This window comes from Salvia hispanica, chromosome 5 (genome assembly GCF_029641045.1).
Source record: "Salvia hispanica isolate PSC_SH4W2 chromosome 5, Shi_PSC_v1, whole genome shotgun sequence".
In the NCBI taxonomy this organism is placed as follows: Eukaryota; Viridiplantae; Streptophyta; class Magnoliopsida; order Lamiales; family Lamiaceae; genus Salvia; species Salvia hispanica.
Window position 1 is genome coordinate 45,304,421 of NC_142696.1, and position 14,019 is coordinate 45,318,439.

The following is a 14,019-nucleotide window of genomic DNA, read 5'->3' on the forward strand; positions in this document are numbered from 1 at the left end:
ATATATAAAGAAAAGCTCTATATGTAGTCTTCATCTTCCATTCATCTTTATTGCCAGTTTTATACATGAGCCTTAGTAGTATAGATTGTGACAAATGTAGTATAGTACAACAAATTAAATTTTTTAGGGACCTGAGTCGGTTGCTTCATCCCTCTCATGGACCATTCGACCATATGTAAACATACTAGCTAGTACTACAAAAAATTATTATGCATGTTACGAATATAGTGATGTTTATTTCTTTTAATCATAGTACTTTATTTGAACAACTGAAGTGAAGTCGATCGACTCGGTACACAAACTTCTACACACCACTACTTCAATGATTTTTATTTTCAAAATTGTGAGAAACAAAAAAATTAATAATTAGATAGAATCATTTTGAAAGACATTGAATTGAATGCAAATTATAATTTTAGGACATACTGTCTCCATTGCCAAATATTCTCTAATATTTGTATATTGACAGTTTGTCATCATACTATAATAAAAATAGTTTATTTGTTTGTTTCATTTATTTTTGAAGATCTTTTTTACGGGGATTTTATTATGAAGAAGTCATCAAAAAGTAATTATAAATCTGAAACAAAATAATTCAGTGCATGATAATGTAGTATAATTAATAATTATAGTATCATGTTTGTTTACCCAATTTTGATCTTCAAACATGTTTTTGCAGTCTCGTCATTAATTTTGACGGAATATATACGGCTACGCTCTTATAGACCAAACCCCCTTTTCGCTTTGCATATTTCATTAATAAGCAAAGATAATCGTTTTTCACATTACCGATATATCGTTCGAAAATATTTTTTAAACCTAAAATCGTATGATTTAAACATTTACTCCCTCCTCCTCCGTCACTATCGAAGTGATGCATTTCTTATTCGACACGAGATTTTAGCAGTGTTATTTTATGAGTTAGTTGAGATAGAATAAAATAGATAGAGTGATAATACTATTTAAAAAAATATATATGTCATTTAGAGTGGGATATAAAAAAAAGAAAAATATGTTACTTAAAGTGGGACGAAGGAGTATAATATATTACTCCATAAACTATTTTTCAATAAATGCTGATAAGTGTATTATCTGTGATTCCAACTAGTATACTGATAACCAAGATTAAAAAAATAAATAAAACATCTGATCTAGATAATATTCCTTGTACAAAGAATTTATTCATTTTGAAAATATCATACTAAAATCGGTAAGAGTGAAGAAAAAATTTGCAGGGTTGATTTTGAGAGTTATTAAAGTGGTCGTGAAAAATCCAATCTTTTTCAACAATTCTTATTTGAGTGATTGATAATCAATTAATCATCCATGGCTGCAAGTTGAAGAAATATTAAATAACATTACCCGATTGATGGGGGCGGTGAATATTCAACAATAATAACTCAGCCATGTTGGACCATAAATAAACGACTATTTGATGCAATGTGATTTTTCTTTTTTTTTTATAAAGAATAAATTATCTGTCTCCAGCCTCATCAAAATTCTGTAAAGGCATAAAGTTTCTCATGAATAACAACATAACCATCAAACAATACAAGGTTAGAAAAAAGGTGCATGTAAATATAGCCATTCCTTTTCTGCGGACAGAATCAGAAATAATTAATTTATTGAAAACCTGCATTAAAACAAAAAGGAATTAATTATAATAGTATCTCATTTCACAATCTTTAATTATACACATGTAGAAAATTGGCTTCTCTGCTTTGTTACACTTTGTTAAATTTTCTAAAATCTTATCACACGTCCACTTGGTAACGATCCTAGTCTATATAAATGTGGACAACTCTCCCCTTATAAAGCCTTTTAATGGTTGAGTAACTCATTTCTAATACACTTTTGAACATATTCTGTATACAAATCCCTAATTATCGTATTGATATGAACAAGCTGAGGATGTGTTTTAACTCCTCGCACTCAATGTATTTGAAAGACAAAACAGAGACTTTTTTTTTATGAATTTAGACAAATTTTTCAAAGAACTTTCGTTTCTAAACACAAAAAAGTCATTGTTTGATCTCTTTTTAATTCAAACATCATTTATGATCATATTTTGCGGGAAGAGTGGAATGAAGCTGGCTCTATCTACCTCGCTATTTTCACCGACATTGATTTGCTTTCATATATTCTACTCATTAGTAAATTTTACAAATTATATAATGTTTTCTGTTTTAGCCATCTCTTGGTTGTAATAAAATAAACGCATTTTTTTGTTTAAAAATAGCTGTAAAGATGTGGCGTTTTTGTGATTTTTTGTGGATGGGACATGAGAGATATAGTAGGGTATTTTTGTAGAATTAATGGTGTGACTCTCTTTTGTGGAAAATGCTTGGACATGAATACATATTGTTAAAAGTAGAAAAAGAAGACCAATTTGAGGGAATCATGTGCATTCTGGATGACATTGATTCCAATTTTAAAGCTTGAATTGTGCAGCCTGTACAAATTCCACTTGATATTACATCTGTAATTCAATTCCAAAAATAAGTCCATATTTTATTTCACTAGAAAATTGATAAAGTAATATGGAGTATGTAATAATGAAAAGCCCAACATGTGTAATTGGGCTTCAACAGTTAGGCTTGGTTAGAGTAAAATAGCTAAAACTCGGGCTACATTTCAAATTAATGTATTTCAACATATCATCCAAAATAAATCCTTTTAATTTTCACAATATATTAGTAACTTCCCCAACATGATTTGAAGAATCAAGCTATGCCTATGCATTATGTAGATCAGTAGATATTAACCGGTTTGATATTGTTGCTTCCTATTTTCTATATAAAGGTTATAAACAAATAATCACCATGTTAAATAAATGGCAATAAACCGCATACTAATGCCATTATGGATTTGTGGTAAAAATTGAGGAATATTGGGTGGGTTTGGTTCTTTCATAAATTAGTCTAGTCACCATTCATTCATGTTTCTTTGTCTCCATCAACTTTACGGTTCATTCACTTCTACTATAGTTAGGTCATCCACACTCATATTTACCTTTCTTTCTTTCATTATACTTATGTAGTACCACTTTTTATCTCATTCTTTATTTAGATGCAGCACCTACAATTATGACCCACAATCTTTTTCCCTTAAATATTTAAGGATCCAACTATTTTATTAATTATTATTTTCATATTTTATTTTAATTGTTAATTCTAATTAAATTGAATTTATAACTGAATTATAGTATGACATTGATTAAAATCCGAAAAGCATATTTTATTGAAAGCGAAAAAATATAATTGAAACCACGGAGTTACATATAATTGATAAACCATGTCCAAATATGTTCGACTAGATCGTTTAAGAGAGTAGATTGTGGGAAGCGACATCGCCGTCACCTCACTCAGTATTTGTAGGAGGGTTTAGAATAACATACTAATATAACTAAAATTTTAAACTGCGGATGTTGCCCAACACACAATACAAAAAAATAAAATAAAAACAATTAAAAATTTAAATGTACACTAAACTAATTGGGCAACACACTTGCAGATAATTGGGTGAGAGCAAGGGGGCCGGGCAGGATAGCCTGCCCCCATTTGCTTCAAGGCGTGATAACCGTCCCGCCACCCCACCCCCATATCGCTTGCATTTTTTGCAAGCGTTCCATTATTGGGGACGGAACAGGTGCCTCACCTTGGGATGCCCTTACACGGACTAATGATCAACATTGAGGCACGCATGATGCGTATGACATCTTCTCTTTCCGAAATACAATTAGTTAAATTGGTGTAAATTTTCAACACTGCAAATTGAAGGATATATATATGTCTATCGATTTTCTCTATCTATAAATGCCGGGTACAGCCAATTGCGGAAACAACAAAAGTCTCAAAATTTTAATTGAAACTTTTACCAAATCCCCTTCATAAAATTTCTATCAAATCAATTGGAGAAATGTTGACCGTATGTATGCATACTAAGTAACTCAATTCAAATTCAAATTCTCTTAAAAGATCGACATGCCAAAAAATCAAAGGTAAACGGTAGAAACAATAATGCACTTGCAGCCTTCCTTCCACTAATATATGTATGTATAGATTTTTCTAAACCTCCACACGTGGTACATATGATATCAAATTTACTGTACAAAACTGTTGATAAACCCAATGATTAATAGTACTAGTAGAATTTCTCTTTTTTCAAACATATATACTCCTACTTTAGCTAGGGTTAGGTTTCGGCCTTATCCTATTCAATTCCATTTATCTCTATATAACTACTAGTCCATATGTGTGTGTCTATCTATCATCTATGTCCAATCCTTTTCATGATAGACACTACACCATCATTTTTTATTTTGTAACATTAATTCCGGAAAGTTGTTAAGCAACTAATGACGAAAAAAGTAGTAGTGATGATCAAGAGAGAATGTTCCAAGAAAAGATGGAGTCGAATTCGCCACCGCGAGTGCATGAAGAACCATGCAGCTAATATTGGAGGATACGCCGTCGATGGATGCCGGGAGTTCTCGGCCTCCGCCGGAGGTCAAGAAAGGGAGCTCACCTGCGCCGCGTGCGGCTGCCACCGGAACTTCCACAGGGTGGAAGTAGTGGATTCTTAATTAGCATACTTGTATTTTGTTTAGCGTTATTGGAAATTCATCAAATTTTACAATGATGCATAAGGCTAGCCTCATCTAAGATGTATCGTGTTTAATTTGCATTTAGTTTGTAGATGTCAAAATGTACGTAGATGTGATATGTGTTACATAAATACTTAGTTTACATTTTTATTGTGACGCAAATTATGTAATCATTTGAGTAATTAGTAATTAATCACATCATAATAATTGGGTTAAGCTTGAATAATGGCACAAGTCCATATATCACTTCCTACCAAAGACTTGTAAAGGTGATGTACCGAAATGTGGAGAAACGTGAAAGAAAAGTCGAAGAGGAGACAAATAATGTGCGGCACACACATATGATATGACTTTGACAATATTCTCATCTTCATCCCAATATTGAAGACCAATCAAGGTTGTATACTCTCTATATGTGTCTTTTGTGTATTGGTTTGTTTCAATTCCTCTTTTTTTGTTAATATATTTGTTGCCTTAGTTGTATTGACTTGTCAATGTTTTACTTATTTATTAACTAATTACTACTATTACTATATTCCAAGCCACACAATTGAAGATGAAAAGCATTTTTGTACTACTAGCTTGAATGTAAATATGCCCAAAACAGGAAAAAGTAAACGACGCCTGAGAGATTCGAACTCTCGCGGGGAAACCCCATGTACTTAGCAGGCACACGCCTTAACCACTCGGCCAAAGCGTCGTTCATGCTTAAATCTATTTTATAACATAATTATACTCTATTCATCCGAGTTATACATAATTGCACATTAACAAAATTTGTAATGATATGGACAAAAATCCGTTAATCTTACTCAACATTTGTCAAATTCACGAGCCATATCGACGAAAATAAAATTTTCACAAAACAACACTAGCTGCACAATTTTAGTTCATTTTGTATTTTTTAAACCCTGTAAACACTAATGAATCGGTGTTATTGCTCTAAAATTTGATTTAAGTGAACAGAAAAATATGGTGTTGATCAGTATTTAGTGGGATTTCACGAATTTGGAACCTTCAGCTGGTGAAGAAAGGTAGGGATTGTGTGAGAAAGCTGCAGTTCAGCTAAAATCAGGTAGCCCTCTCTTACATTAATGGTGATGGAATTTGAATAAATTATGTATAAATTTTCGATGAGCCAGGCGAGAAAAATTGATGCTTAGCTTTACTCTGTGTGTGTTTAACATGTGCAGGTTGGATTTGGGTCAATATTTGAGGTGATCAAAGTAAAAAAAAAAAATGAGTTCTAGGGCTTATTGTTTATTTATGCTCTTTATTTCTGAGAGCTGTTTGTTGCTTTCTTTTTTGGAAATTTCCAATATAGACTGCCAAAACATGTTTATATGATTACCAATTAATGAGGTCACTGTATAGAATTGTGATTTGGCATTGAATCCCGTACTCTTTCCATTTAACTGAATCTGGGAACAAACTTGGAAAAATATCTCAGACCAACTTTGATGTGTTGTAATGTCTTTATCAGTTTCAGAAAATAAGATTCAATCTTTCTTGCTTTATAGAGTTCCTTGACAGTTCTATGACGCCTAGCTCGGTTTTCCAGTTTATAAGTTTGAGCAATGCATCATCAGCAGTTCGAATTAAGATTGAAAAGGCGGTAGACAGGGCAGTCGTGTTCATAGATTGGAGAATAGGATGGATATGTTAGTGAGGTCGATTCATAAGGCTCTGAGCCCAAGAATTCCAAGGAGGGTATAGAGAGATACAAGAACTCGTCTTGTGACGATTGGCATGCTCTTCTTCTGGTATATATGTATGACTTGCCTCTTGAATTCTATTTCGGGTTGTCTGGGAATCAAATTTGGCATTGCAGTAGGATCCCATCTTAACTTGGGCTTAATTTACAACACAGTGCTGAGCATTGGCTAACTCTCGATCTTCTTGCTTCAGTGTGAGCCGGCCGTGTAGACGTGTAGTGCCATCAGAGTTCATCACTTGAGTAAAGCTGATGTGGTTTTTTGTGCCCTTTTTCTTGTCTTTGAGTTACAACCGGCACTCAAAGAGCCAGGGGAAGCAAAGTTTTAGTCTCGATAGGCTGCTGCAGTGGATTTTATGAAAGGCCTGAGGGAGTGGAAGTATCTGGTGGGAGAAATCATTTGATTTTTAGCTCATCGCCTGAATAGTGATCAGGGTTTGGCCCGCTCGCTGCCTTCGGGAGGTACCCGCCTGAAATAGGAAATGTTGAGAAGGATGTGATTGCCCTGTACAAACTTATGGTCAGAACAAGCCGGATGCATATTTTGCCTATTTCAGGGAAAGGCCGATATTGGCCTATTTTCAAGGTGCAATATATAGGAATGATGTAAGCACTATATCTACCCTTTTGATTTTTGATATAAAGTATGTGTATTTAATGCTTAATCTGCTTCATGTAAAGGTCGTTCAGTCATAGAGTTCAAAGTATACAAATGATTTTAGTTTCTTTCATTTGCGTGAGCTTGCCTTTCTGATTGATATATGCAATAGTTTGATGTATATCTTATTATGTATTCGTAATATATCACGATTTATGATGTTTTTCTAGTTTGGTAATCGCTAGAATCTTGACTTATCGTGCATAAACTGCGTTCTTGCTTTCCTTAGGCATATGTAATGGGTGCTCTACACTCCCACACTCCACTTGAATAGCTACACGAAATATATGTTGTTTAGCTGAGTTTGCATTTGGTTGTTACTTTACCTTCCTGCATATATTGTTTTCCTCTAAATACAGGTACTAACGTGTTCGATTTTTCAGGGTGGTGCTATTCACCAAGAGCTATTCTACCTTTTTAAAGATAAGAGTGACGTACACTTCACATTCGGGAGTTTTCAAGCACACGGGGATTAGCAAGGGGGGCAAGGGGATGGTTTCATCAAAGTTTTGCCGAAATATGGCTGGAGACCCCCCTTCATACAATCATCAGTGAAGAGATTGAGCTAGCGTGTGGAGATGTTCTCGAGTACTCTGAGTTTGCATATTCGTCCGTGCATCAGATGCAGTGATCAATGGCTACCTCCTGAAACTTCTCAGAGGCATCAAACAAGAGGAGAGTGGACCAGATAAAGGGTATTGCTGGGCAGTTTGAGTACCAGCGTCCTTCTCGACCTAATGATGCTGTTGAAACGATTTGCAGACTGTTCACCACAAGAAAATGCACACAGTGTTGGATCCACATCACCGGACTAGGTATCGCAGTTAGAATCTTGATTTTTAGGAATTCATAGTTAATGTTTTCGTTATGCCCATTTTTGTTGCCTGTAGAATATGCAAACTCAGTTTTAGCAAGTTTATATGATTCTTGATTCGAGCTCTCTCTCTCTCTCTCTCTCTCTCTCTCTCGTTGCATTGATGGTAGGATGATAAATAGAAAGAGATGTTGAGACAGAAAAACTATATATCTGTATGTGAAAATGAACCCCATACATATTTGAGCCATGCTAGAATCTATAACATATGTTTGCTTCTCGAGCTGCTCGGTCGCAGCTATGTATACGAGGAAGATGCAACTGCTAAACCAATGAAACAATTGTAACTGATTCAACCTACACTGAGAGGCAGCAAAATTTCGTCACAGCTGCATCAAGATAGGCTTCAAGCATTACTTTCTAACCTCATAATTTTCAGGTCAGGCTCTGTTATGTATAGGATCTGATCCTCCCCGTACCGTTCTTTTCTCTGATTGGCTCGGATCAAAAGTCATTGAAGGTGAAGGCGCGATGTTGAATGGCCTCCCCCCTTCTTCTAAGGCGAGAAGAAGCCTCCCTCCTCCTCCTCCTCTTCCCCGTCTTAGAGCAAGACCGGTGCTTCTCGTTGCAGAAACAGTTTCCGGCTGGATGAAGAGCAGCCCAACACAGAAGAATACTAGAAGGGCGGCCCTGTAAGTCAAGCAGGACATCTTTGCAGCAGAGAAAAGCACAAGATGTGATAAGGTAATATCTTAGTAAAAGAGAGTGGATGGATTCTTTGCCTATAAATGAGGCTGCTTATGTGTTTGCTTAATCCCTTATTTATACTTGAGTGGATTAAAGCATAAAGTAGAAGGGGAGAAGCAAGATTCACCTCAATCATAAGCAATAATAAGGCTGTATTAGAAGATTTTGACAGGTTTGAACAAAAAGTTGGTGGGAAAAAGCATCAACCTTGAGAAGCCAAGAATCTTTAGCATTGGTTCCCATACACCCTATTCCTTTCCTTTCTCTTTAGACCATCATTCAAACCCATCAACTGTCTAAACCCTTATTGGATTTAAACCTGGTGGATGCACACAAATTTTTGCGTAAGTCTCTACTGCTTTTTCTCATCCAATGTATGAAATTGAAAACCTTCAAATGGGACAAGTGAAGAGCTTTTGTTGGAGTTGGAATCACAATTAAAAAAATAGTACTCCCTTCGTTCCATAATAGATGCCACACTTTCATTTTTAGTTTGTTCCACAAAAACGTCACATTACCGTTTTTAGAAAAAGTTCTCCCTCACATTAATATAAATATTTTTCTCTTTCCACTTAACACAAAATAACATCTCTTAAAATCTCGTGTCATTTTCCAAGTGTGTCATCTTTATGGGACAAGGAAGTACTCACTTTCAAAAATGGAGGCTTGCTTAGCTAACCAAACTAGAGAATAGTGAGTCTGCAAAAAGCTAGATAAAGTAGAATAAATGGTGTTACTAGTACATAGTAAAATCACTCACACAAATTTACCAATCATTATTTTGCTTTTTTTTTGCTAAACTCTCTTACCTTTAGAAACCCCTTCTCTTTGTTTCTTGTGCTTAATGGATTTCCTTTATGCTTTTCTTTACTTCATTCTTTAGATTGTGTGCACTCTTTTCTGTTTCTTTTAATTTATTAGGGGATGGAAAAAAGATGGAAATTTCACAAATCCAAGACTTTCCTTTTATTTTCTTATAGTCTATTTTGAACAATTTTTATCGTACACTTTATCCAATAAAATATCACATCAAGAAACAAGTCTATGGTTAGTTTTATCATATTGAACTCAATATAAGAAGCATATCATTTAAAAAAAATTGTTAGAATCAACAATTTGTTATCTTATAGTAGTATAATAAAATTTCTAATAATTTTTTTAAAAATTTAAATACAATAAAAACAACTAGTGGGTATGATTCTGGCATCAAAGTGGCCGGAAATTAGTAGGATATTTCAAGTTTTTTAATTATCGATTTTGGAGAAAATAATTTTCTTCTAGCTTTGGAGTAAGGTAGTACAACCACCCAAACTCGATTATGTAAATTTGTAGAAAGATTACATATTACACGAAAATGTAATTTCGTTTTGCCATAATATATTCTTTAGTGAAAATCCAAATTTTTAATGCAAAAGAGGCTCAAACCACACGATGGTGGTTATAAATGGTGGTTAAATATACACATTTTAAAATTTTGGGATACAAAAATCGTCGAATGTACTAAATGGTGTGACCACCTATCTTGTAACAAAAATTTAACTATCTATAAAATTCAATACTACTCATAAATTAAATACTACACTAAGAACCGTTCCGTTATTCTTCATCACCAATTAAAATAGTCTTCAATTTAGGACACTACAATCATGAAAATTATATATAAAAAAACAAACTCCATGAGTAGTTAAATCAACCAAAATGCACCCAAAACACACCTGAATCGCAGAGGGAATGCACCCCATACACAAATTTTTAGGGATTCGCCATGTAGCATATTCGGTACATAGCCCACGCTAATTGTCCATACCCTACGCGAATTTTATATTGTGGACGTTTTAGGAAAACTCTTAAAAGAGCGTTTTACGTATCTAATATTGCATTATGGACATTTTATGAGAACTCATGAAAGATTGTACTCAACCTTTTAAGAAAATTATTAACACTATGACTGTTTAGTCATATCTCAATCTAACAATTTAACTATATCAATCTTTTTAACTTAGTTTTATCAGAAAAATTAATTCCGATGAATGTTTTGGTAAGTTTTTAGCTGTGATTGTTTTGGTAAGTTCTGTAGATTTGATAAAAAAAAGTTTTGCAAAAAGTTTCGAACTCTAAATGCAATAGCTATGAAATCTATCAATATATAAAGGGGCAGTTTTTTAGATTGCCATATGGCACACCTTTAAGCGGGAAAGTCATTTATTGGACAAATAAAAGACAGATATTATTGGACAAAAATTGGTCAAATGAAATGCTTAAAAAATGGCTTCTTCAAGAAGTTTATACACTTATAAATAGAGACACCATTAGTGGAATTTGCAACATCCTAAAAAATTGTAAAATAACCATCTCCATTCACCACTTTCTGTTCTGTTCAAAGCTGTGAGGCAATCGGCATGGGCGGCGAAGCGGCATGGGCGGATACCGATGAGACATGGCAGAAGAAGCGCTGGCGCAAACCACAGCGAGGGCGGCGAAGCAGCGAGGCGGAGGGAGCAGTGGTCGTAGAAGCACCGATGAGGGAGATAAAGAGAGATAGAGAAACTTCAGAAAAGGAAACGGTGGCGCGTAGCGGCACCACTGAGGAGAGAAAGAAAGAGATAGAGATACGGAAATGGTGGCGCCTCTCTGTACGTAGGTTTAATGGGGGTGTATAGGTTTAGAGAAATATTAGGGTTTGAATAAATAATGTACTCCCTCCGTCCCACTTTAGGAGTCCCGGTTTGCCATTTTTGGAGGTCCCACTTTAGGAGTCCCGGTTGAAATATTCCATAAATGATATTAGGCCTCACATTCCACTAACCTTTTTCCACTCACATTTTATTACAAAACTAATATAAAATAGTAGGACCCACATTCTACTATCTTTTTTCACCAACTTTCCTTTACATTTCTTAATACCCGTGTCGAACTCAACCAGGACTCATAAAGTGGGACGGAGGGAGTAGTAATGTTTGGGCTTTGTTTTGGCCTTTTAATGTATCATCGGTAATAAATAATAGGAGTGGTAATAGTTGTATTACAATTTTATACTCCTACTATGTACTAATTGAGTAATTGGTATTGATCTTTTTTAACTAAACAGGGCTCTCATTTAGGAGAGATTTCGGAATATGGGGCTCAATTCACTGACCTTTCGAATTGAGAGATTAAATTTGCTGACCTTTCAAAATATGAGCTCGGAGCATGCAAATTTTTCAGAATAAAGATTTTTTACTTTTTTATATTTGTTCTCTTCTTTTTTCTTATTTTTCGTTCCTAAATAATTATAATTGACCAAATTACCCTCTAATCTAATTTTATCAAAAACTCAATCTTCTCCACTCCAAACCAGATTATCCATTCCACCCCAGAAATTCAATCGGAACTCTCACATCACATATCATTTCCCTTTTCAATTTTATGAAAAACCCGTCACTCTGGGAGTTCTATAATATATTAATATTAAATTGATATTTAATTATGTATCATCCTTCTTAATCCCAATCCATGTTTGCAATATCTGATCAAGCATTACATGCGTTAATTAAGATGGAGACTGAAAGAATAGTGAACCACTCACCCATTGCTGCTTTTAAAACTATATATAAATATGCATAGAAAACCAACAAAGACATGGTCACACACCTTTAAAAAGAATTAAAAATTTGGAAAAATTAAGAGTGAATTATTCAGCCATTACAACATTTCTGTTTCTCCAAATAATCTCCATTTGTTGTTCATCGCTACTTCGACTAACTCGTGAATTGTGATAGACAGTGGAGCACATAAACTTTTGATAAATTAGGTTAGAGGGTAGTTTGGTCAATTATAATTATTTAGGAATGAAAAATAAGAAAAAAGAAGAGAACAAATATAAAAAAGTAAAAAACACTTATTCTGAAAAATTTGCATGCCCCGAGCCCATATTCTGAAAGGTCAGCGAATTGAGCCCCATATTCCGAAATCTCTCCTAATGTAGATGTTAAACTCTATTATTATTATATCTTAAAAGTTGAGTTCTAATTTTGACTTTTAGTATTTGGTGCAATTTTATGAGTTTTTTAGTATGTTTCACAATTTTTGAGGAAAAAAAAACCACTAAACTTCCATAGCATAATACTTCCTCCGTTCCATAGTAATAGAGACATTTCATTTTGCACACTCGTTTTGAAAAAATAATTATAAATAGTTAAAGTGGAGAAAAAGTAAAGTAAGAGAAAGAATAATGTAGAGAAGAGTCTTATCTATAATATTCTCTCTCTTACTTTACTTTTTCTCCATTTTAACTATTTATAATTATTTTTTTAAAACGAGTGCACAAAATGAAATGCCTCTATTACTATGGAACGGAGGGAGTATATTATAGTATACTTTAAGAAATGTTAAAACAAATTAATTACACATAATGATAGTGTTTGGATGATGGAATTTGTCGGTTAAGATTATCACAAAATAATGTGTCGCAATCTTACTCTTTGTGTAGAATAACAAATAAAATTAAATAGATATGAAAATATTAACAAAAGTATAATAATTAAAAAAATTACTACATATACATTAAGTATATATTAAGAAGACTGTTCTTAATGTTATGCATAAGCAAATTTTTAAAAAATTATAAACTTCATTTTCTTTTATAATATTTGAGTTTACTCCTAATAATAGTAAAACTGAGGAAGTATGATAAAGTATGAATTTGTAGGAAGTTAAAAGTGGATAAATAGTCTGGTACACATATGGATAGGAATTAAGGAAGTACCACAAAAAATATGGCTCAGAGTATTGATAAGGTATTCGGAAACTAATTTTAAATTGGTTGGGTCGACTCAATTTATTTGAAGTTGATTTTTGTTGGAGTGGCTATATGATACTGAAACTGACAAGGTTATTTAATTTTAATAAATATCCATAACAATAGTAATAATAAATTAATAATTTTAATTAATATTCAAATATTTATACATACTTATCTTCTCCCATAAATTCTAAATAGAAATAATTGTCATTGATTTATTTTTACTCATTATTTCCATCAAAATTATTTAGAAACAAAGGCGAAGTTACTCGATATTTTAACAATTTATTACTAATAGTTTAAATTTTTATACAACATATAAATCAAAAAGTATAATCAAAATATTTCACTAACTTTCGTTTGTAATTTTCTAAGAGAATGTCATTAATATTTCTATTTAGCATCACTTAAATGAAATTGTGAATTTAAATTTTCATTTATGAAATGGTGTTAATTCTTCAAACAACAACGTAACTAATTGCCACAAGTACTATCATAGTAAGAATTTAAGAAAAAATCTACAAAATCGAAGAAAAGATTATTTACTGCTTCGACTTTCTTTTCATATGAGTGCAATGTGCAGGTAAATAGCTTGATGAATACAACTTCATGTATATATTCATCTTCCCAAAATATTACTATTTTATTTCATCTTTTCATCGATTAATTTTTGTTTCCTCTCACAAATTACAAATGCATT

General features: G+C 33.2%; 1 non-coding gene and 1 pseudogene across 2 annotated transcripts; one reads left to right on the plus strand and one right to left on the minus strand.

The window, feature by feature from the left end:
• The first annotated feature begins 4,435 nt into the window (after positions 1–4,435).
• Positions 4,436–9,409, plus strand: LOC125189245 (putative arabinosyltransferase ARAD1; annotated as a pseudogene). The gene is made up of 5 exons (XR_016130787.1): positions 4,436–4,570; positions 5,800–5,823; positions 6,454–6,926; positions 7,362–7,793; positions 8,232–9,409. The product of XR_016130787.1 is annotated as a putative arabinosyltransferase ARAD1 (transcript).
• On the minus strand, positions 5,225–5,306 carry TRNAS-GCU (transfer RNA serine (anticodon GCU)). Its single transcript has one exon. It is a non-coding gene; the product is annotated as a tRNA-Ser (tRNA).
• Positions 9,410–14,019: the final 4,610 nt, after the last annotated feature.